The sequence below is a fragment of the Vicugna pacos genome, chromosome 3, assembly GCF_048564905.1.
Source record: "Vicugna pacos chromosome 3, VicPac4, whole genome shotgun sequence".
Classification (NCBI taxonomy): Eukaryota; Metazoa; Chordata; class Mammalia; order Artiodactyla; family Camelidae; genus Vicugna; species Vicugna pacos.
The window spans coordinates 52,915,184-52,938,029 of record NC_132989.1 but is presented as its reverse complement, the minus strand read 5'-3'; positions in this window follow the sequence as shown (position 1 = coordinate 52,938,029).

Here is a 22,846-nt window from a genome sequence, read left to right as displayed (position 1 = left end):
ATAAAATTCTATTGTCAATTTTTGCCTGAGTATTTTTTTTATTTCATCTACACTGTTAGTTCAAGGAAGATCCTTTGCATTCCTGTTTTATACTGCAATGGGCATAACTATAACTTAGGACTTTCGGTGTAAGAGCAGAATGCATAGAACCACTAAAATCTTAATAATTTTGGCTTCTCTTTCCCCAACACTGTGTGTAACATTTTATTGCAAAGTGCTGTCTATAAAATAGCAAAAACCAGAGATTTAGTTCTCTTAATATATTTTTCTTTTATAAAGAACATTTCTGAGACATTTTTCCCCTTGTGTAATCTTCATCATGACATTCTCTAAGCTTCCTTGCTTGTTTGCAACAGTATACAGATTGCCATATTTTGAAAAGGATTTATGGTGGTTTTCTCAGTGTATGATTTATAGCTAGTGAGTATTTTCCTGCCATGCTGTTAAAGTTTTTCAGTTAGCCACTCATTAGGATTGATTGCTATAAATTAATATGCAACATCTTCTCTGTTCAGCATCTAAACTTTGTATTAACTACCAAAATTTTACTTTATTGTGATGCTTGGAAATAGGTTTATATCCAACAGGAGATTTATTTCGTGGTCCCTGAGTGCCCTGCTGCTTTTATAAACCTAAGTGGTATTATTTTAGTGAACTATGTGAATCCATTTAATCAACCAACAAGACTGAGCACCATGTGGTCCATAAGGAAGTGTAAACAGGTTTCCTTGTCTTCAGCCTTCTTATAGTCTATAGAAGGCAGGACTAAAAGGAATCAAAAGAAGAATTGGCAGAGGACAAAAAAATGATAGATTGATCAAAGAGAGATGGGAACAAATGCTAGGAGTTACAGAGAACAGATCACTGGAAAGAGAAGTTGGATGTGAGAATAAAGGTAGAAAGCCAAACTGAAGATAGATACAACTCAACCTCAAAGGATGGGTCAGTTTATAGCCACAGTTTAAGGAGCTAGAATATGAGGAGGTTGATCCTGAGGGGTGGAAGTTTGGAAGGATATGCAACAAGGCACAGAAGCAGGAACACACAAGGAATTTGTGGAAAAAATAGTTATTTTTCTCAATAATGATGGTTTACGTATCTGACATGAGGTAAAAACGGATGAAAAGTTTGGGTTCTGAAACTGAGAGTACCACATACCAGGTTAAGTGCATGGTAAAATATTACTTCAGAAAAAACTAGTAGGTAGGATGCAATGTGAATTCTAATAATCAAGTTGGAAGCAGGAAGAAAAGCAATTACATCATTTTAGGGTTCCAAGGGGGGTCCACAGGGGTCCACCGTAGAGTGTTAGCTGTAAGAATAGAGAGGAAGGAGTGGCTGGGAGAGAAGTTAATAGAAACTAAAGATCAGATAATTAAGGTAGGTCTGAGATTGGTTTTGTCAGGGAAATTATGAATTCAGTTTTCAAAATGCCAAGTTTGAGATGAAAATGGAATATCTAAGAATATCTCCTGTATCCAATTATTTTAGATGCAGGATCAGAACCCAAGGAGATGAAAAGCAAGGGACAAAGAATTCAGAGTTGACCTTTGTGGTTTCTATGCAATGTTGAGAGCAAAGCTCACTTAATAATTACCAGTGAAGTTCCTGTGGTGTTAAATCCTTTCATGAATGTTTATATTGAGAAAAATTGATTTTTGGAATCGAAAGCTAAATTCCAAAGCCTCTCCCCGATTCCAGCTGCTGGGGAAATACACGCTGTAGCACAAATTCACAACCATCACCACAAATCAACTCCAGGTACTTGTCCTGCTGACCTTGAAAGAGCAGCAGGGTTTTTATTGAATTCCCACATGACAGGAAGGTGCATTTTTTTGTGGCTCTTATCTCACTATCACATATGATTTGCACACTTGATGTGTTCTCCCATTGATTATTAAAACATCATTTCCACAAGTACCTCATTATTTACTCATGACACATGACCGAGACATATTTCAACGTCTCATTTCATTTCTTGCTAAATACCCTGCTATCATATACTTACTCAGTCCTTAGAGCAGAAGTAGGTGTACTACAGACTTATAGAAAAGCACTTTTAAAATAGTGAAGAACGAGTGAAAAAATAATAGGATATACCTCATTTAGATTTAGAATTTATGAAATCTAAAATGCTGAAGGGAACTTTGATTATTTTATATTCCTTTATCTTATAAGTCATAACATTTATTAATATTATTAATATTAAATATCAATAATATGTGAATATTCCAGAACTGTCCAAAAGATTTATCTTGATCAAGGAGCCAAAATCACAGTAAAATTATTTTATAAGTCCCTTATTTGTCTATCGTCATCTTCAAAGTTGATAGCTGTGTTTTTTGAGGTCTTGAGGATCCTAGGGTGACTGGACCCAGGCTAGACTGTTAGTGATAGATTAAATAGGAATGCAAAACCTTTTCCCCTTCTAATATAGAGAAATAGAGTCTATTTTCTCCCTTGGAAACTGGGCTGAACTTGTGATCTGATCTGACCAGTAAAATGTGGCACAGTGACGTGGTATGGCCACTGAGGCTGCACCTTCGAAGCTCGGCGGCTCCACCTGTACCACCTGACATGTCCTCTCTTGGAAGCCGGCCACCATGTGACACGGCTGAGCACTCTGACACCGCCATGCTGTGGGGAGCTGTTCATCAATATGACCCTGCACAAGGCCCTTAGCGTGCTCACTGAGAAGTGAAGAGGATAAAATCTTCTCTAGCTACTTGATATTCTAGAGATTAACTGATGAACACAAGTTCATATTTAGTATTTATTTCTGAGCATATGTACTTGTATGAGAATACATGTAAACGTCAGTGCCTACAAATATGGTATGGTTCTTTTTGTATATAGAAAATGGCACTTCATTTACAAACATCTTCATATTGAGAATGGTGACTAAGTGAATGAATGATGATTCTTTCTTGAAACTTTATCTTCCTTCTTATATTTTCTTTTTGTTCCCCTCCATATTTCAAATGCCTGGGTCAGCACAACTGCATTCTAGGCCATGCTGTCAGTAGACATGTCACTTCAGTTTTATACAAGTATATATCATTCTTCCTCAGCAGTCTCATTACTCCATTTTTTTAAGTTTGCCAGCATAAAGAGTAACGTTTAAATTTTTCAAGTTGAAAGCAGTCTAGGGTTATAACTGGAGCTCAAGTAAGAATCATCAGCCACTACCTGCAGTTGCTTACGTCAGTGGTAGGTTCTCATGACAGCTTCTTACTGCAGTGAATCCGCCAAGGATTGTCGGCACCTCAGAAACAGAGGTTAGGAGGTGGGCTCTGAGCACAGCACACTCCTGGCTTACTGGGTTAGTGCTCTGTGCAGCCTCATCTGGCTCCTATGTGGAGCCGGGGTGTGGGGGTAGTAAGGCAGCCTCGGAGGATACAGGGTAGGTTCCAACAGGGGAGCTTTTCTGGCTCCATCCCCTCAATCATATATTGAGGAATGTCATTCCTTTCCCAAACGTTTACCATTACAAACTATAAACCCTCCACCTATAAAAGAACAGGTGTGGCCAAATACCGTGCCTTACGGCACTGCAGTAGCGCTTTGGCATAGACTGCTGGCTAGCAACTCGAGCACCAAGGCTGACTGATGCCTTCTGGATTGGGATCACCACTGATGCTTTTCTCCCTTCCTCTGCTGATCTTCCGGGCAATTTACACAAGTAAGGAGAGGTGGTACTACCTGAATTGAAAAAACTATCCAAGTAAAGAATTAAAATTGAGGGTTAAAAATACACACTGGAAAGTATTTGTCTATTGAATAGGATCTGAGAAGTTTCTGACTTAAACTTCACATTTTAAAGTTTTCATATACACCCCAGAGTTATTTTCTTTTGCCAGTTTGTGACCTTGAGAACCTATTGGTTTAATGTGTTTTAGAGTGCTATGCTTTTAGTCTAGAAAGACAGAAATTTCCACAGTCAAAGTTGCAAAGTTAATTCATCTCCAGCCAAGACTGTGCTGGCATATGTGATGCTGATTCTATTAGACCCTTGAGCAATGCAAGTCTGAACTGCAGGGGTCCAACTATAGGCGAGGTTTCTTTCAATAGTAAATATTACAATACTACACTGTCCCAGGTTGGTTGAATCAAGGATGCAAAACTGTATGGGGAGGTAGCGCAACCACATACATTGTCCTGAAATGCTGATTTTTGACTTTGCAGAGGGTCGGCACCCCAAATGCCATGTTGTTAAAGTCAACTGTATTTGTAAATGACAGAAATCAACTTCAGTTTAAGAAAAAGAGAAGCTTCATTTTGAGGATTCAAGGAGGCAAAAATATAGGCAAGATTTACAAAGAAACAACAATAAGAAATAGAAACACACTAAGAACTTAAGATATTCTCATTTATGGTTTCTCAGTGTTTATCTGCTTTATTATTCTTCTTTTGTAATCTGTGCACTTTTTGGTTTTGTTTTATTTTTCACCCACAACTTTGTCCAAGTACTGGAGGCAAATTGTACTTCAGTGCTCATGTTTTTAAATTCTCCCATTTTTGGCACATATTAAGATATAATCTCTTAGAAACCAGTTGCCTAATACCAATTTCAAGCCCTGGGGAACAGATTTTGCTTGTCTTGGGTTAGGTTACCATTTCTTGTGTAGGTATTGGTGTACATGCGTGTGGGGTCCATTGTACTGACACCACCACTATAGGTCCAACCCTGTGAATTAGAGGGGAAAGGCATGGATTTTATAGAAAAAAATAGCATTATTGGCTTGAGCTGGGCAGTCAACCTAAAGGTGTCTCCTCATGGTCACCACTGGGAGAGACCTAGCAAATTATCTTGATTTGTCCTGTATCAGGATCTACTTTTGACTGTTATAATTCTAATAGCATTTCTGATGCCTCTTCCTTTATCATTAAGGTTTCATTCAAAGAGAAGTGACCTATTTGATTTCTAGCTGAGAAAGCATGTAATTAAATAATACCCTTGGGCTCATTCTATTTCCTGCCTTATCATGAAATAAGAAAGAAAGGTCTCCTGAAGGAGAATTAAAGAATGCTGATACATAGTAAATGATAGTTTAGTTTTGCCTACAAGGACAGTTCTCTTTTTACAAAATAAGTAAATTGCTGTGCTGAAGAAATTTGTGGCAGGCAGGGTGGGGGTGGGGACTACCTAAGCATTATAAATGCTATAATGTAAGGGTTTTTTTTTTCCCCCAATGTGTATTCCAAGACAAAAAGTAGAATTTTGAGGTTATCTTCCATTGTCCTGATCATTAACAGCAGCATTTGTGACCAGTAAAAGCAACGCTTATAAACTAAATATATACTAGATCCTTGGAATTATCTCAAAAATGAAAACTTATTAAGAGAGACTTATTTCAAACTTGTGATAAGGATGTGCTAGAATTAAAAGAGAAAATGTGTAAAGTAACAAAATGAAAGTGAAAGAATTAAACATAAGGTAAAAATTTAAAGTTTATGATATTTTTACTGTACATGAAATGGAAAATATATTTTAATTTTTAAGTTTCACACCTCATATTCCCTTACCTTTTATATACACTTGAAGGAGATGTACAACATTAAGAGAATATTGGTAGAGAAATAAAACAGGAGATTTTAAAAAAAACATAAAATTGAAAGCCATCTTAAGGAAAGACCCAGTAGGATCTTACAAATAAGCATAATAATTTGTGTTTGTACCAAGTATCAAATATGTGCATCCTGTTGATTCAGTTTGTTTAATTTACAAGGACACTGAAATAGTCAAGGCAATAAAGAAACAAAATACAAAAAAAAAAAAGCAAAAAAGCTCCAAACAAACCAAGAGTATGTACTTGGAAATATTTGGGAAGTAAAAGCATTAAGGTTAAAACTGAGAGTAACCCTGGTTATATTGATCATCCTATCAAATAAATGGGCAAGTGGTTAATTAATTTTAGAAGATAACTTTAATCTATATGTTTGATAAGATAATTTACAAATTACCTATGTGAGGGAAATCAATGCAATAGGTAACTTCCAATTAAAAAAAGTAAATCCTTAAAAAAATATCCTTTATAAACCAGTGGTATCTTGGAATTTAGTTTTTATTAGGATATTACCATAACTATGATGTTATCACACAATAAATTATGAATAAGATAAATAATACATTAGTTTATTCTATTTACTGAGCACCTAATACTTAATAAATCAAGTGATAGATCCTGGAAACTAATCAGATGTAAAAAGCATACAACATGTGTGAATCACTATAAAATATTAAAATAGCAAATGTGTGCAGCACACAAGGTTAGAGTAGACTAGCAAATAAGTTCTAATGTACGTAACCAAAAGTTCTGGTCCCAGGTGCGGGCTGATGTGCTAATTGAGAAGAAGCACTTTGGAGGCTGAAAGCTGTGGGACTGATTAGGGGAGCATGTCTGGCTTTCTCCAGTCGGTCCTAGGTTGGGAATTGGGGCAAAAATTAAGGAAGCTGTCAGTTATTGATTAAGTACCAGCTGTTTTGGGCTGATGCTACAGTTAGTGCTTTAGCTTCCTGGACTGGTCTCTCCTGATTGTGAGTCACTTCTGTTTTTATATACGATCTGGGTGATACCCATTTGTATATTCGGTCTGTCATTACTTAGGCAAGACATACATGTTTATATAGAAGATACATATAATAAACAGCTAAAATGACTATAATGTCATAGATAAGATGAGCTATTTATTGTTTAAATTAAGGATGAGTTTTCAGAGATGGACATCTGCTTTACGAAGAGGGAAATAAAGTTAATCTTAAAAACACAGTTAGTTCAATATATTTGAGATTGAATTTATGCAGGTCACTAGGATTATGAATGAAAAAACATGTGGAGAAAGTTGATAGAATCTTGAAATGGTTTGCATTCTTTTGACCAAAGAAGTGAGATGAGTCAATAAGAGAATTCAATAAGAGATTCAATTACTACACTACTAGGGCCAAGATATAAGTAAGAGTTGAACATGCTATGTACCCTCACCTTCCTCCTCATTTTATGATCATGACAAGTAAATAAAGTAATCAAATTATATAGTCTGAACCACTTTTCATCTAATTCTGTGAAAGCTCTACAGAAAATTTTGGGAAACTATTAGGATAAAGATAGATTTGCCTTAATACAGAATTTATATAAATTAAATAAATACGTTAATTTGAGTTGAGTGTAAGGATTATCTTAAGTCTTTATGTTTGTGAGCGTTCCTGCATTTTGAAAATCTATTCTTTCTCCCACAAATTCTGGTTAAGTTAATGTAGATATGACTGCATATATACATTGTCCTTCCTGTTTTGTTTATTGGCAACTGTGCCTAAAGTAAAATTCTTGAACCAAGAATCAGAGGAGGCTCAGTCTCTTTGTTCACTATGTAAATGGGTCGGGACCTGTAAGATTTAAGTAGCCAACAACTTAGATGACCCCCTGTCCTTCCTATCACTCAGATTTCAGTACAGGTAGCCGTAGCAGCAGAACACAGTCAATATTTACTGTTAGGTGTTTCTGTTTTTTTTTTTAATTAAAGTATAGTCAGGGTACAACAGTGTGTCAATTTCTAGAGTGCAGCATAATGTTTCAGTCATACATATGCATCATATTTTCCTTTTTATATTTTTCTTCATTATAGGTTACTACACAATATTGAATACAGTTCCCACTGCTATACAATATAAACTTGTTGTTTATCTATTTTATATGTAATAGTGTCTGAAAAATCTTGAATTCACAGTTTTCCCCTTTCTACCCTGGTAACCATAAGTTTGTTTTCTATGTCTGAAAGTCCGTGTATGTTTTGCAAATAAATTGATTTGTGTCTTTTTTTTTTTTACCTCCACATATAAGTGATATCATATGGTATTTTTCTTTCTCTTTCTGGCTTACTTCCCTTAGAATGATAATCTGCAGGTCCATCCATGTTGCTGCAAATGGCAATATTTTATTCTTTTTTATGGCTGATGGTATTCCATTGTATAAATATACCACAGCTCCTTTATCCAGTCATCTATTGATAAGACATTTAGGTTGTTTCCATGTCTTGGCTATTGTAAATAGTGCTGCTGAGTTTAATAAACATCATTATGGAAGCAAAATATAATTACAAATAATGATTATTTTGGAAATAGACATTTAGCAGATTCAGCTAATGGCCAGCTTCTATTCAACTTGCAGTGTGCTTTTCTCATTTTATGACAAAATGTGAAAAGAGAATGAAAAGCAAACATTGCATTTCTCCAATTTTATATCTTAAATAAAAAGTAAAAAAGTATAAATCTACTGCGTGAGATATACATATTTTTTTAACTAGTCATAGCTGTCCAAAAGCAAGGATGTACACTAAGGCAAGAGAATTATCACATTTGGTCTAGATTGTATTACAAGGTACAAGAGTTTTTGAAACTTTGCCACATAAGACAGTCTGGATTATTCTTGCTTAACATTTCATGTCACAACCATAATTAATTGAGGAAAATAGCATTAACATTTTGACTAACAAGAACCAGCTTCTTGCCTTTCATTAGCTCTGAGTGGCTTAACCTTCCTTCGTAACATCCTGTCAGTCTGTCTTTGATATTTGGAAGCCATTCTGCCAAAGTCTCTATGTTTCATGTGTTATGGCTTATATTTCTGTCTGGAAAATACTGAATCTTAGTTTATCTTGGAGGAGAGCTTCATTTACTATTGGCCATGTGTCAATGTGAAGAGAGTACAGCTGAGGGTGTCAACAGTTCTGGTGTAGTATCAGTGGTCCCAGGAGAAATCTTTCACGCAGACACGTGGACAGGGTCACCCCACTTCAGGCTTTCATCCTCCTTTATCTCTATCTCTAATTAAACTGTCGAACTTCCACTATTCTTTCTTCTAATATGACCTGCTCTGGAACTTCTGAGATAAACAGGACTTGATTTGATAAGTGTTCATTTTCTCCTAACTTAAGAATAGAGGGAAAATTGCCTTACTCATACCCAATAAATTATTCTCCTTTTGTTTTTGTGTTACACTTGTCAAACTATACTTTACAACTCAATTACCTCCATACTGAAATGCTTATACATTTTTTTTTAGAGAGACCAATATATTTTTCTAACCTGTATGCTTTAATTTTATTGTAGTAAAAGATACATAACATAAAATTTATCATTTCAATCATTTTAGAGTATAGTAAACAATATTTTTAAAGGATTTGTGATGGGAGTTTAGGGGAATGAATCATCTTATAGTTCGCTATATCCTATACTCAGGTTTCAAAGGAATCATCAGAAATTAAGTGGCTTAGTTTTTTTCTTTCTATTTATTTTTTCTTACTCTCACCCAAATCTTATGGCATATATAGGTAGGTGTGACTTTTCCAGTCCCCATATACTTCTTCCTTTCCATATTTGTTTATGGTTCTGAGTTCCTCCCAAGTTGGAAATACAGATTTCCTTTGGTTCTGTTTTAGCTATTGGAGTTGCTGCCTCCTAAACCCCGTTTGTGAGTATAATGTCTTTTCACAAGGGAATAGAGAATGACTTATTTCAAATTTTGACATCACTCTACCATCTGGTATCCATGGGAAATGGTGGTAAAGCCATAAAGATTAATTAGGCAGGATAATATGATGATTTAACCATCTTTATGTTCAGACTTGATGCATCTTTTAATGCTGGCATGTACTAGATGTGTGACAATTGACATGTTCATTTTTTTCTCTTCCTCAATTTCCTCATCTACAAAATGAGCATAATTATGATGGATTCACCTTATTGAGAAGATCATTAATCTCTCCTGGTTCCTCAATCCTGTCTACCAGCCACAATGTACTTCTCTGGCTCATTCAGTTTTCTGCTCTTCTAGATAACTGTCTCATTTTCATATTTCTCTTGTCAAACATCCAACACCTCTCCCCTCATCTATATTCTCAACTATTGGTCTTCTGCCCTTTCCTAAGAAAGGAAAAACAATGAGGAGAAACATCAGCAAGTTCCCATCATCACATACACTCTCCAGAGACTCTGTGCTCTGGAACTCTGTGCTTTGGCACTCTGCCTTCTCTCCCCCAAATGTGTATGAGTTCTCTGCTCTTTACAAAGAGGCCAAGTGCTTCATTTGTGCACCCATCTCCTGTCTTCTACTTCAGATTTTTCCCTTCTTTTTTTGTATAATCAGGTACTTCCTTCTCCCCTAACCACTGGAACTGTCCCATCAATAAACACTCAGGCTGTATTTCTTCTACCTTAATAAAGTCTCCTGGACCATTTTCTCCTTCCAGCTACTACCCTATTCCTTTTCTACTTGAAAGAGTTTTCCATAGTTGCTCTCTTCATATTATCATCTCCTGTTTACTGAGCTACTCTATCAAAATTATTTTCTCAAAGTCAGCAATAACCTTTGCATTGCTAAGTCCATTGGTCAGTTTCTCCTTCTTGAACTGTTCTATACACTAGTATTCTTTACACTTTTCTAGCTAGTGAATTCACAGTTACACTGCCAGAATTTAAAAGTGTCTGGAACATAGTAGTTACACATAGATATCAATTAATTCAAATAATACCTATCTCAAGGGATTGTTGGAAAACAGAGATGAGGTACGCAGTCTCGGAGCACATCTGGAACATAGTAGAACCTCGGTCAGTAACTGCTTTCTTTTATCAAGGAGACTCCTTGAACCTCGGAGAGATAATCACACTTTAGAATATGAAGGTGGGCACCTCAGTCCAGTGAGAGGAGGAGACACATTAATCTCCATCATCGGTACCTGAGGGACATTTGATTGGGAGGGTCAATAGAAAGAAGACTGTATCTTTTTGCTTTCCTAAACAGAAAGTAATTTTAATTAAACTTAAGAGGTTAGAAGCTATTACTTGTATTGCATATTTAGAAAGCTATTTTCCCCAGAATAATTAAACTCCTGTTTTTCTGTTACACTAGACATTACGGTGTAGAAATATATCTCATTTCATTTTGGTTCTGTAAATAGTAAATACAAATTTTATAACACAAGTTTAGTGTTATTAAATTTATTTCCAGTCTTTATTACATAACTTCAGTGATTACGGTGAGAAATCTTTGCAGTCAAAAACACTCTGCAATTAATGAGATGTTTAAATATACTTTCAGTTTAAAAGAAAAAGTAATATTGTCTAATTTTCATTCAAAAATTGGCCCTTTCTCTATTTTTAAGATAAATGCTCCATATCTTTGTACTAGTTAGTTGTGACAAAAATTGAAATGTGATATATAACAACTTACCATTTACTAGACTAGAGCAATGAGACAGATAAAAATAATAACTCTTGGAAGGCTCTCAAATTATGTCTCTAGCAAATTAAAATTTTTAATACGTAGCAATTATATTTTGCTTCTAAAATGTTTTGCTGAGCAATTTTTGAGGTATTGCAATCAAAAAATATCAACTATCGCAAATGTAGTTTTAAAAATATATTATTTTCTTTTTAAATAATTTTTATTGAACTGTGGGTCAGCTCTTCTAAATATCTTCAGGTTAGAAACATATGGTCCATTCCTCAAAGCATCTAATCTGAGACCTGGTACATTCCAGATGCTCATAAAATATATTTGATACGATTTGTTGAAATTTTTAGGAAAATCCCTTTTGTAACATGGTTACAATGTCTTTCTCATACATTGTAGCATATATATATTCTTTATCCTTCCCATTCTCCTTATCAAAAAATGTAAAGACTGAAAAATCAGAATGAAATATTTGCAGAAAAGAAACTTCTCATTGTTTGATTAACCGAATAACAAGCTATGTGCCTTTTAGAAAATGTTTACAAGTTTAAAAAATACGTGAGGCTTGTTTATTTTCTATTAATAGTGTTGTAAAATATATAGTGGAAACACAGCCCGACATTCTTTAACTATTAGTGAAGACCAAAGATATCTTGAGAAAAACACATTTAGTGGAAAATAAAACATAGCATCTTTTAAACTTGGAAGTCCAGAAAAGAAATAAATATTTTTATGATACATTAGATTTAGGAAGAAAAGCCTTAGAGACTTAAAATTGAAACATGCAATCTCTAAAGTTAATGAGTAAGAGCAGTGGGGGGAAATGCTTTCTTATTCGCTGTATCTACATTGTATTTATTTTCTATGATGTAATGCCACAATATCCCATCTAGAAATTGGCTAAAATAGCTTTTATAAGCGTCTCTTTCTGGTGTCTTTTTGTTAAGGCATAATTATATTTTCCAAATAGGTGATAACTTCTTCAAGGTCATGCTGACACTTTTGTGTGTGTGGCAAAGGAGAGGCACAATGACTTGTTGATATGTCAGGACAATAATATTCAAATAAGAGTAGAGTCATAGATATAAATGTACAGTGTGGGGGATAGAGTCAATAATTATGTAATATCTTTGTATGGCAACAGATGAGAACTAGCCTTCTTATGGTGATCACTTTGAACTGTACAGAACTATCCAATCACTATTTTGTACACCAAGAACTAACACAGTGTTGTAGGTTGATTATGGTTCAAAAACAAACAAATAAATTCATAGAAAAAGAGATTAGACTCATGGTTATCAGAGGGAGGCAGAGGAGAAGGGGAATTGGATAAAGGTAGCAAAAGGTACAAACTTTTCATTATAAAAATAAAAAGTACTAGAAATGTAAAATACAATATGATAAATATAATTAAAACTGCTGTATGTTAAATATGAAAGTTGAGAGAGTAAAACATAAGCATTCTCATCACAAGGAAAAATACTTTGTCTTTTGTTTTGTATCTATATGGGATGATAGATGATCACTAAATTTATTGTGGTAATTATTTCATGATGTATATAAGTCAAATTTTTATCGTGTCCACCTTAAACTTAGAGCTATGTGTGAAGGGCCAATTATATCTCAAAACTGGAAAAAAAAATAGAGGTAGGTATAGCAGCTCTATTTGAAAATGTAAACAAAATTGAACATTTTACAAATAAAATTACTAAAATTAATACAAAATTATAAACAAATGTAAATATAATTTTAACTATCTTACCAAGAAATCTATTTAGTACTCAAAAGTCTGTGCACTAAGAAAGCACCAGGTGCAAAATTTTACGTTAAATTTTACCAAAACTTCAATGAAATTTTGTTCTGATAATAATAAACCCCTCACATATATGGCCTTTATTATGTCGGGGTATATTCCCTCTATGCCCACTGTCTGGAGAGTTTTTTTTAAGTCATAAATGTATGTTGAACTTTATCAAACGCTTTGGTTTTTATTCTTCAGTTTGTTAACGTGGTGTATCACATTGATGATTTGCAGATACTGGAAAATCTTTCCGTCACTGGGCTAAATCTGCTTGATCGTGGTGTATGATCTTTGTCTGGCTTTGGTAACAGGATGATGGTGGTCTCACAGAAGGAATTTGAAAGTATTTGTTCCTCCGCAATTTTTTGGAATAGTTTTAGAAGGACAGGTGTTAACTCTTCTCTAAATGTTTGGTACAATTTGCCTGTGAAGCCATCTGGTCCTGAACTTTTGTTTGTTGGGAGTTTTTAAATTACTGATTCAACTTCAGTGCTGATAAATAGTCTGTTCATATTTTCTATTTCTTCCTGAATCAGTCTTGGGAAATTACACCTTTCAAAGAAGTTGTCCATTCCTTGTCGGTTGTCCATTAGCTTGTTAGCGTATAGCTGCTCATAGCAGCCTCTTACGATCCTTTGTATTTCTGTGGTGTTGCGCGTAACTTCTCCTTTTTCGTTTCTGATTTTATTAATTTGGCCCTTTCCCTTTTTTTCTTGATGAGTCTGACTAAAGGTTTATCAATTTTGTTTATCTTCTCAAAGAACCAGCTTTTAGTTTCATTGATCCTTCTATTATTTTTTATTCCCTACTTTTTTCTGCTCTAATCTTTCTGATGTCTTTCCTTCTACTAATTTGGGGTTTTGTTAATTCTTTTTTCTGTAGTTGCTTTAGGTGTAAGGTGAGGTTGTTTGTTTAGATTTTTCAAGTTGTTGATGTTTCTTCAGCCTAAATTCATAGAAGTGAGCCTGCCTGGTCAAAAGTTAAATGCTAATGTACTTTTGTTATATTTTGCCACAGTCCTCTCTAGTTTGAAATGTGAATGAGCACTTGTTCATCTATACAGTGACACACAGAGTATGTTGTCACACATTTTAATATTTTACCAGTCTGGGAGGTGGAAGGTGAGAAATTGAATCCCCGTGTGGTTTAATGGGCATTTCTCAAAATATGAGGTGCAATACTAATAATGAGTTACAGTACTAGCTGTTGTTTTATTTTTGTTTTTCAAATACCTCTGGGAGTCAGCCTGAAAGATGAGCTCTGAGGGTTTAACCTTCAGTTATTAAGAACTTACGTAGTCCCCTTCCACACTGAAACAGGGCAAGCCATAAAAGGCATGCCAGTGTCTACTTTGAATTCCTGCTCTGTTCACTCTGGGAGAATCCAGCTGCCATCCTAGAAGAACACTCAAGTTGTCTAGTGTTGAGCCCTGTATCAGGAATGACTGAGGGCTCCCATCAGTGGTTAATACTATCTTCCATGCCCATGGGAGTGAGTCATTTCAGAATCAAATCATTCTGCCTACAGGTAACTGCAGCCTTGGCTGATACCTGAATATAACCTCATGCAAGATGCATGGCAGAAATACCCAGCCACTTTTTCCTAGTGTTGGTTCCAGGTAGAGGGCTTCCCCAGTTTCTGTTTGTCTAAAAATGTCTTTGTTTGTCAATATCCTGAGGGCTGTTTCCCACTAGAAATAAAATCCTATGTTGGCGGTTATTTCAGTGCTTACATGATGCCAACCCATTAGTTCTTCTGTGAATACAACTCAGATATTTTGTTGCTCCTTTCAGTGTGAATTGTAGTGGGTTTTTTTTTTTTTTGATATTTAAAAAATTTTTGACTTTTTCTTAAGAGTTTCATTTTGATGCTAAGTATAGTTTTCTCAGATCTATCCTGTCGGGTTTTATAAAACTTCTAAAATCTCATAAATAGATATCTTGTCCTTTTTTTTTTTTCAGTTTTATAAACTTTTATCCACTGGCTCTTCTTACAGAGACCTTGCCCCATTCTCTTTCTTCTTTCCTTCTGGATCAAATATTAGATATTTTTATCTATGACTACTACACCTCTTACTCTGTTTTATATATTTTCAGATTATTTTTGTCTCTCTGCTTCAATCTGCATTTTTCTACTGATCTATCATTCTGTTCAAATATTGTCTCTTCATTTGTGTCTAATTTGTTTCCATCCACTGAATTCATAATTTCAGCTACTATACTTTTCAGTTTTAAAAATGCCACTTTTTCTTTGTATAAATTTCAATTTATTTCAGAAGATTTGCTTCTTCTCAATTATGTTTTTGAACTTGGCTATTAACAGTTAAAGCAATTTTGATAATACTGATATCTTGATCACCCCAGAGTCTCTGTTTCTTGGTGTTTTCTCTTGGTTTTGTTTTTTGATATGACTCTAATGTTGCCTTGAATGCAGACATTGTATATGAGGCTCTGAAAATGTCATTTTTCTGGTAAAAGTGTGTATTTTGGTTCTTAGACATGACTAGAGAAACGGTAGATGATCTGAATCAGTCTTGGATTGAGGTAATTCTAAGGTTTTTAAACTTTATTTTGACTGGTGGATTTCCAAATTGCTCTTCTTTTAGTGTGGTTCCCTTTACGGTCTGTACAAAAACCCTACTGTTTTGTGTAAGGATCCTCTTTGTTTTGTGTACGATCATCTCTACAATAATTTGCCAAAAACCAAGGTTAGTTGCTAAGACTCTTAGCCATTTTTTTCTTAATTATCAGTCTTTTTCACTCCTGCATTTTAGTAAGAAAAATACATGGAAAAGAAAAATGTTGTGCAAAATGTTTATTTACATTTTTTCTTTTCTCTGAGATTTTCTTTGAAGTATAGTCAGTTACTGTGTGTCACTTTCTTCCTAAATGGTCCTAGATGCTTATATTCATCTTCTCAGCTCTGACTGCATAAAATTCTCTTACTTTCCTCTCCTCTTAGTTACAGCTTTCTACTCAAGTCTTGAGCATCTTTACCTGTACCATTTATGATGACAACTATCTCCTGGGAAAAGTAGCAAAAAATTTGAGGTTCATCTCATTTTGCTTCCTCCTTATCACTGTGATATCAATGCCAAATTCCATTTAAATTTTATCAAGATGTTCCCTTTTATAGGTTGGTCCTACAAGGCAGTTGTATTATAGCTAGAAGTGGAAGCTTGCTTGCTGCCTTGTTTATAAGATTCATAGCATTAAATTGTACTTAAAATTTTCTTCTTGATAGGGTGAATATATATATTAGCTTGTTTTTGTGGGTTTTCCCTACCTTTTTGTAATTATATTTGAAGATTGGTGAGGGAGATCTTGATAACTGCCTTTTATCCCCTACATTCTTTAATAATTCTAATTCTTTTTCAGATCATTTTGGATCAGTATCCTCACTGATTCTCTTTCATTATGAATTGAGTTAGTCATTTTCTTGTACATGTTCAGGCTCACTGAAAAGTTTTATTTTTTCACTTGTACTTGGATATTTAATTGTGGCTGTGTTGTTTTTGTTTTGTTAAAGTTTTAAAGGGATTATAATTGTCCTAAATGCAATGAGAAGGACAATCAATACTTAACAGAATAGAGAAAAATTTATAGTAGTGTACTTTTTAATCTACTATTCAGTAACACTGTTGGGTAATGATACTGACAGAACTTTACTTACAAATACTTATAAAGACGACCCACTGTGCCACTACAAGGGTACCAGGAGTTGTGTCCTAGGATTCTTATTCAATTTATATCCATTTCTGAAATTATTTTAAAAAGAGATACGATTTTTAAAATAGTAGTCACATAGTTGAAAATCTGAGCTGTGCATTAGAACAAAACAGATTTTTTTTTGAATGCCATTATCTTTGTACATAATTCTGTCTAAATGTATATACTGAAAAATAAGTGCGACATAAAGACTATTTGAAAAAACTGCAAATTTGTCAACCTAAAAGATATAAAATAACTGCAATTTATCTACATGATTATTTTCTTTCCCCAGCCTACACTTAACACTGAATTTTTTTCGATGCTATAAGCATCACAACCACAGCTTTCTTTTTATAATTACATAGTGTTTAAGCTTTTGCTTATCTTTAGTATTTCCAGAGCAGAAAATTTCATTTGTTCATGCGACATTCACTGGAAGAGAAGCAGCTTCCCCTCGGTTCTGCTCTAATGGACACAGCTTGGCAAGTGTTTTTCAACAAGCTTCACCTTATTTCTCAAGAAATCACGCATTCTCTGGGCAGGCAAAAGCTAGTAAATCAGCTGTAGTGTTAATCGATAAAATTAATCAGCCTCTGAAGCAAAACCTGTCCATTACAATATGTAACAACTAGCTCTTGGATGGACTTTAAAACACGACTTAAAGAGTGAACACAGAGTTGTTCTGATACACTAATTTTTCCACGTTATTGCAAGCAACATTAGAATTTTAGGTAAGATTAGAAACAGATTCTTTGAGAGTATGCACACTGATGACTCTAAAACATATGTAAAAAGAATGAAAGCAGCAATGGAAATAGGTGTGAAAAACTTTTCTCTGCAATGTGATGTATCAAATGAAAATAAGTCCTGCTGTGTAATTCCAAATATGACATTGAATGTAGAATAAAATTTATTTTTGCAGTTTATACCATTCAAAGTTTTTGTCTAATGTCCAGGTCAGCTTCTTTGGTGCAATTTCTCACCCTGTAATCAACTATAGATCTAATGACATAGTTCTATTTTTTTAAATTATTTGGTTGAATTTTCTGAACTTTATGCTTTGATAACATAGGTTTTCAAACTAATTAATTAATTACATAAAGTACTTAATGTAATAGAAAACCTAGAACAGAAAGCAATTGAATAAGTAAAGCAATTATTAAAGAAATGATTAAATTAAAGAAATTGTTAAAGAAATTATTAAATAAGATTTCATTTATTCTGCTCTAACCACTCCCAAAACATACCTGTTATTTAAACATACCTGTATGTTTTGGGAGTGGTTAGAGCAGAATAAATGAAAACCAAAAATAACAAAATCTATGGTCAACTCATAACTTAATAATTAATGAAGGAAAGTTTAGTTAGGACATATATTATTTTTATCAGTTTTTTAAAAACCTTTTATCATTAAAAGAAATGCAATTATTTTAACCAATTTTCTAAAATAATCTTCCCAATTCTATTAAATATAAAAATGTTAATGAAAAGTGACTTATAAACTTTAAAGTCTAAGATAAATAATTATTATTCATCACAAATTTATAATATTCACTTTATTAAAATATCATTAAGTAATATGCTAAGTTTTCTAAATATTAAATCTCTAAATACTGCTAAGCCAGTATGGAATAATAAAGAAATAAAATAATAACTGACAAGACAATGCCACCATCATTTACTACGTATAGTTAGGATATATTTTTTCACATATGGTTTATAGTGTATCCAGTAAGTCTGTAAATAGCCCTCTTATATCTGAAAAAACAAAACATAAAAACTTTAAATGAGGATGTATTTGGAAATGTTTCCACATCTGAGCTTCTATATATCTATAACCCACGAGATGTTGCAAAATATGTTTCAGACTTAGTACTCATATAAGCCACAGTCAGTTCGGGGAACAGGGAGATATAATGTAGGAAGAGCTTTTGCTGTGATGATCCCCTTACATTATTAGCTGCTGAAATATCCAGCAGAGAGAAACCCTGGGAGTAGCAAAATATGTTACAGAACTCAGGTCTGACCGCTCTTAGCTTGAAAATCAATACTGAGAGGCAATTGTTGGTAGAAAGGAAAGCTGCTTTTAATCAGAATGCCAGCAATCTGTGGAGATGGTGGACTCAGTGTCCCCCAAAACTGACTCTGAAGATTCTACTTGGATTTGGCCTTGAAACTTTTTAAAGGGAAAAAGGAAGTAGCCGCAGTTATTCAGTGAGATACAGGATCAGACTAGTCACTGTCTCCCACTGCCTGCAGGCTTGATGAAATCTTGTGATCTTTAGATGCTACCTTGTTTACATAGTTTGTTCACGAGATGACTGACAGGGAAGCTAGGGAAGAGATCTGGTCGTCTGTAAATTACTTATTCTTCATTTTTACTTCTTTGCTCTATGGAAAGAGGTTAGGCAAGGTATTGTGTGGTCAGAAGATCTGAAGGGTGTGCTGGGGCCAGAGAGGAGTAGAGCATGGGGGTGCCTGGTTTAAAAGTTGGTTACAATATAGCTTTGCTAAACTGACAAGAAAAGGGGTTTCCCACCAAGGGCAGTTTTCTACAAAGAGCTGCTTAACAAATCCCCCGCCCCCAATCAGATATCATTTCATTTCTTTGGGAATAGGGACAGAGGTCAGTCTTCTGTAACTTCATACTAAGAAAGGGCATCGAGATCTTACAGTGAAAGATATCAGCATGGGTTTGAAGCATCTCTTCGCTGACAGTTTTAGTTGCTTGTTTACATGTACAGGCAGAACAAGCTACAATTATTTTGATACCCAGAAAGATACAGATTATAATAAGCAATAATGTTTACCCCATTCTCTTAAGGCCAGTTTTTGTAATTGCACTAAGTGGAGATGAAGTACTGCTCAAGATGGAGCAGCTCATGTCATGGCTGCAGTCTGGTCATCATGCAGTTAGCTTTTTCTCTCTAGTGCCAGTTAGAGTATCTGTAAAACCACTCAGGGGTATGCAGCAGACACTGAGTCTGTGACTCTCCTGTCCTTGTCATTAACTGCTTGAATCTGCTCTTTTGTGACTCAGGGAGGCCTGGGAGACTTCAGCTTTTCTACAAACAAGAGGCAGGGGACGTGGAAGGGCCTTTATATTTGGAGAGGGCCTACAGGGTTCTGTGAATTTCCAACACTAGTGTTGATGTGAGGGGCTGATTCAACATATGAGAGCCAGGATGGCACGGTTCACCTACTGGGACCTCATTACCTGCCTCATTATGGACTTAGCTGGAGATAAACTGCTAAACTGTATTACCTCTAACTGGCAAGGAAAATGGAGTGTCAGGGCAAAATCATGTATGTGACGTCTCAGATTAAGATCTGATGACGGCTGAGGTTCAAGAGGTGTTCTGTGGAAGTAGTTTTTCAGTTACTATAATATTCTTCAAGTAAGGATTTAATTGTTACTTATTATTTAGTTCTGTAATCAAAGGACATACATAAAATTTGATGAGCTGTGTGTATAGACTTTCAAGGTCAATATTGGTTTAACAGTTGATATCCATCATTTATACCAGTTTCCAAGGAGGTTCATTTTCCTGGTCTTGTATATGATAGGCTCTAGGCTTTTAGAAAAATCGTCTGTAAACATGTTTTTCCAGAGAGACTAAAGTTCATCCAGAAAGTGTTTACAAATCACATTGCCAAGTATTTGTTCAATGATCTTCTGCTTCTTTAAAAAGAAAAAAACAAAAAAAAATATTTTAAAATATTTTTTTAAAATATGTTCACTCACTCCTTAATATGATATAAAGCCTTATTTGAAATAAGGCTAATGGAGTTTAATTTTCCATCTCTGCTGAAGTGATTGTAAACTTTCACATAATATCACTTTAACTTTTTCTAGCAATCCCCATGGGTTAAGAAATGGGCCTAAATAATAGTCTAATCATAATCATTTTTCTTACTGTAATTCTTTCTTTTCACGCACTTCACCATTTAGAACAGCCGTGAATCACTCACGTTAAGTGTATGGGTTTTCATCCCCTGATGCAGGCAGAGTCTTCAGCAGTTCTCACTGTAGCTGTCTCCTCTGTGCCACCTGGAGCTTAGGAATCAGCAGCTTTTTTCAACATCAATTCAGAAATCAGCATTCAAGGTCACAGGGTGATAAGCTTAATTATAAGATTTAAATTTCTACCATGAGACCAATAATTTTGTCTTGATTGTTAAAACTCTACAAACATAACCTGTCTTTTCTCTTCTAACAATTGAGTTAGTTATTTACTGTTTCAACTTGCATAACTGACTGAAGAACCCTAGGGGCTTCTTCAAAGTCTATAATACAAGTGTTAATAACCATGCTTTAAACCTCTGACGGGAGTGTAAAATGCCTGTGAATGATGATAAATCTCAGTGTGTGCAGTATGACTGATGTAGAGTGTCAAAGCACAGTCTTCTAAGGCTGAATCCTATCTGTCATGTATTTAAAAAATTAAGGCTCTCAAAACTTCAGTGTGTGAAATGAAACTTTAAAAACAGTCTAAATAATGCAAATCCCCCTGGAACTTGTGAAAATCATTTACCACTTTAATTTTTATCCCTTATTTTTTCATCAGCAATGAAAGCAATTTAAGTAAAAGTGAAATTTGCTAACACTTTCATATCAATTCTGTTAGAAACCTCTTCCCAAATTAATCTTATTTAAGTTAAATGGCCTGATAGCCACATGCTTTATCCACAATATTATTTAATTTCTACATTTTCATTCTTTTATATTATAGCTGGAGTAACTTGAACATGAATAACTAAAAGGAAGATACACTAGAGTAAAAAACTAGTTGGAGTGTTCATTTTATGTATTTTATAATCATTTTGATTCAAGCTATTTAAGAAAAATGAAAATAATGAAATTGAAGAAGTATTTGAAATCAAAATTAAAGTTCCTTCTAAATAACTGTAATATAGTAACTATGTTAAAATGGATTAGAATAGTACATTCAGAATATGAAGAAGATTGATTCAACTCAGTAAATTAAACAATGCGATGGGCAATCTTCTCCTCTGCTTCTAAGTGATAGAAACACTTAGCGACTCAAATTTCATGAGGCATCTCTGAAAAATGGCAAGTGGATTGGATAATATTGAAGAATTTAACCAAATTATAAAATGTACAGGATAGTAAACTGAAAAAAAAAAAAAGGACTAGTTTCACAGATAGTCAAAAACTAGAAGTGGTATCTTCCAGAAAGAGGAAAGTAACCATTTCTTAGTGATGTCATAACAAATTAACCTAAGCTTGGGGGTTAAACTACAGAAACTTTTTCTTTCATAGTTCTGGATGCTGAAAGTCCAAAATCAGGGTACTGACAGGGCTGTACTCCTCATAAAGGGGAGAATCCATTTTTTGCCTCTTGAATCTTCTATTGGCCTTTGGCAATCCTTGGCATCCCTTGGCTGTAGTCACATCACTCCAATCTCTGCCTTGTCTTCTCCTCAGTGTTTGTGTCTCCCCCCGCCCACTTCTGTGTTTTCTTCTATAAGAGTGCTTGTCATTGGATTTAGTGTCTACCTGGATAATTCAGAATGATCTTCTCGTCTCAAAATCTTTAGTCAGATATTTAAACACTTTTTTTTTCTCCCAAATAAGATAATATTCATGGATTAGGACTTGGATATATCTTTGGGGAGACCACTTTTCAGCCCGGTACTATAACTAACAATTATGGCTGGTAGTCTTGTATTAGGATCTCACACACACACACACACACACACACACACACACACACACACACACAATCGTAAAATCCTTTCTCACTGTTAAATTCTTCACTAACAATTATGGCTGGTAGTCTTGTATTAGGATCACACACACACACACACACACACACACACACACACACACACAATCGTAAAATCCTTTCTCACTGTTAAATTCTTCCCAAAATGAGGATTTAACAAAAGAACACTTATTCTTTTAGCCTTGAGTAATTATTTCAGAATTGTGGTTAGGAGGGCAAGGACACAGGCACAGGTTTGGTTATATCCAGTAGGCAGGAAGAGCTCAAGAGTCTAAATGAGCAAGTACTATAGCCCACTTTTCAGCAAAGTTGACATTCACTGGAAGTAAGATAGACTATCTGAAGCTGTGTCCACAC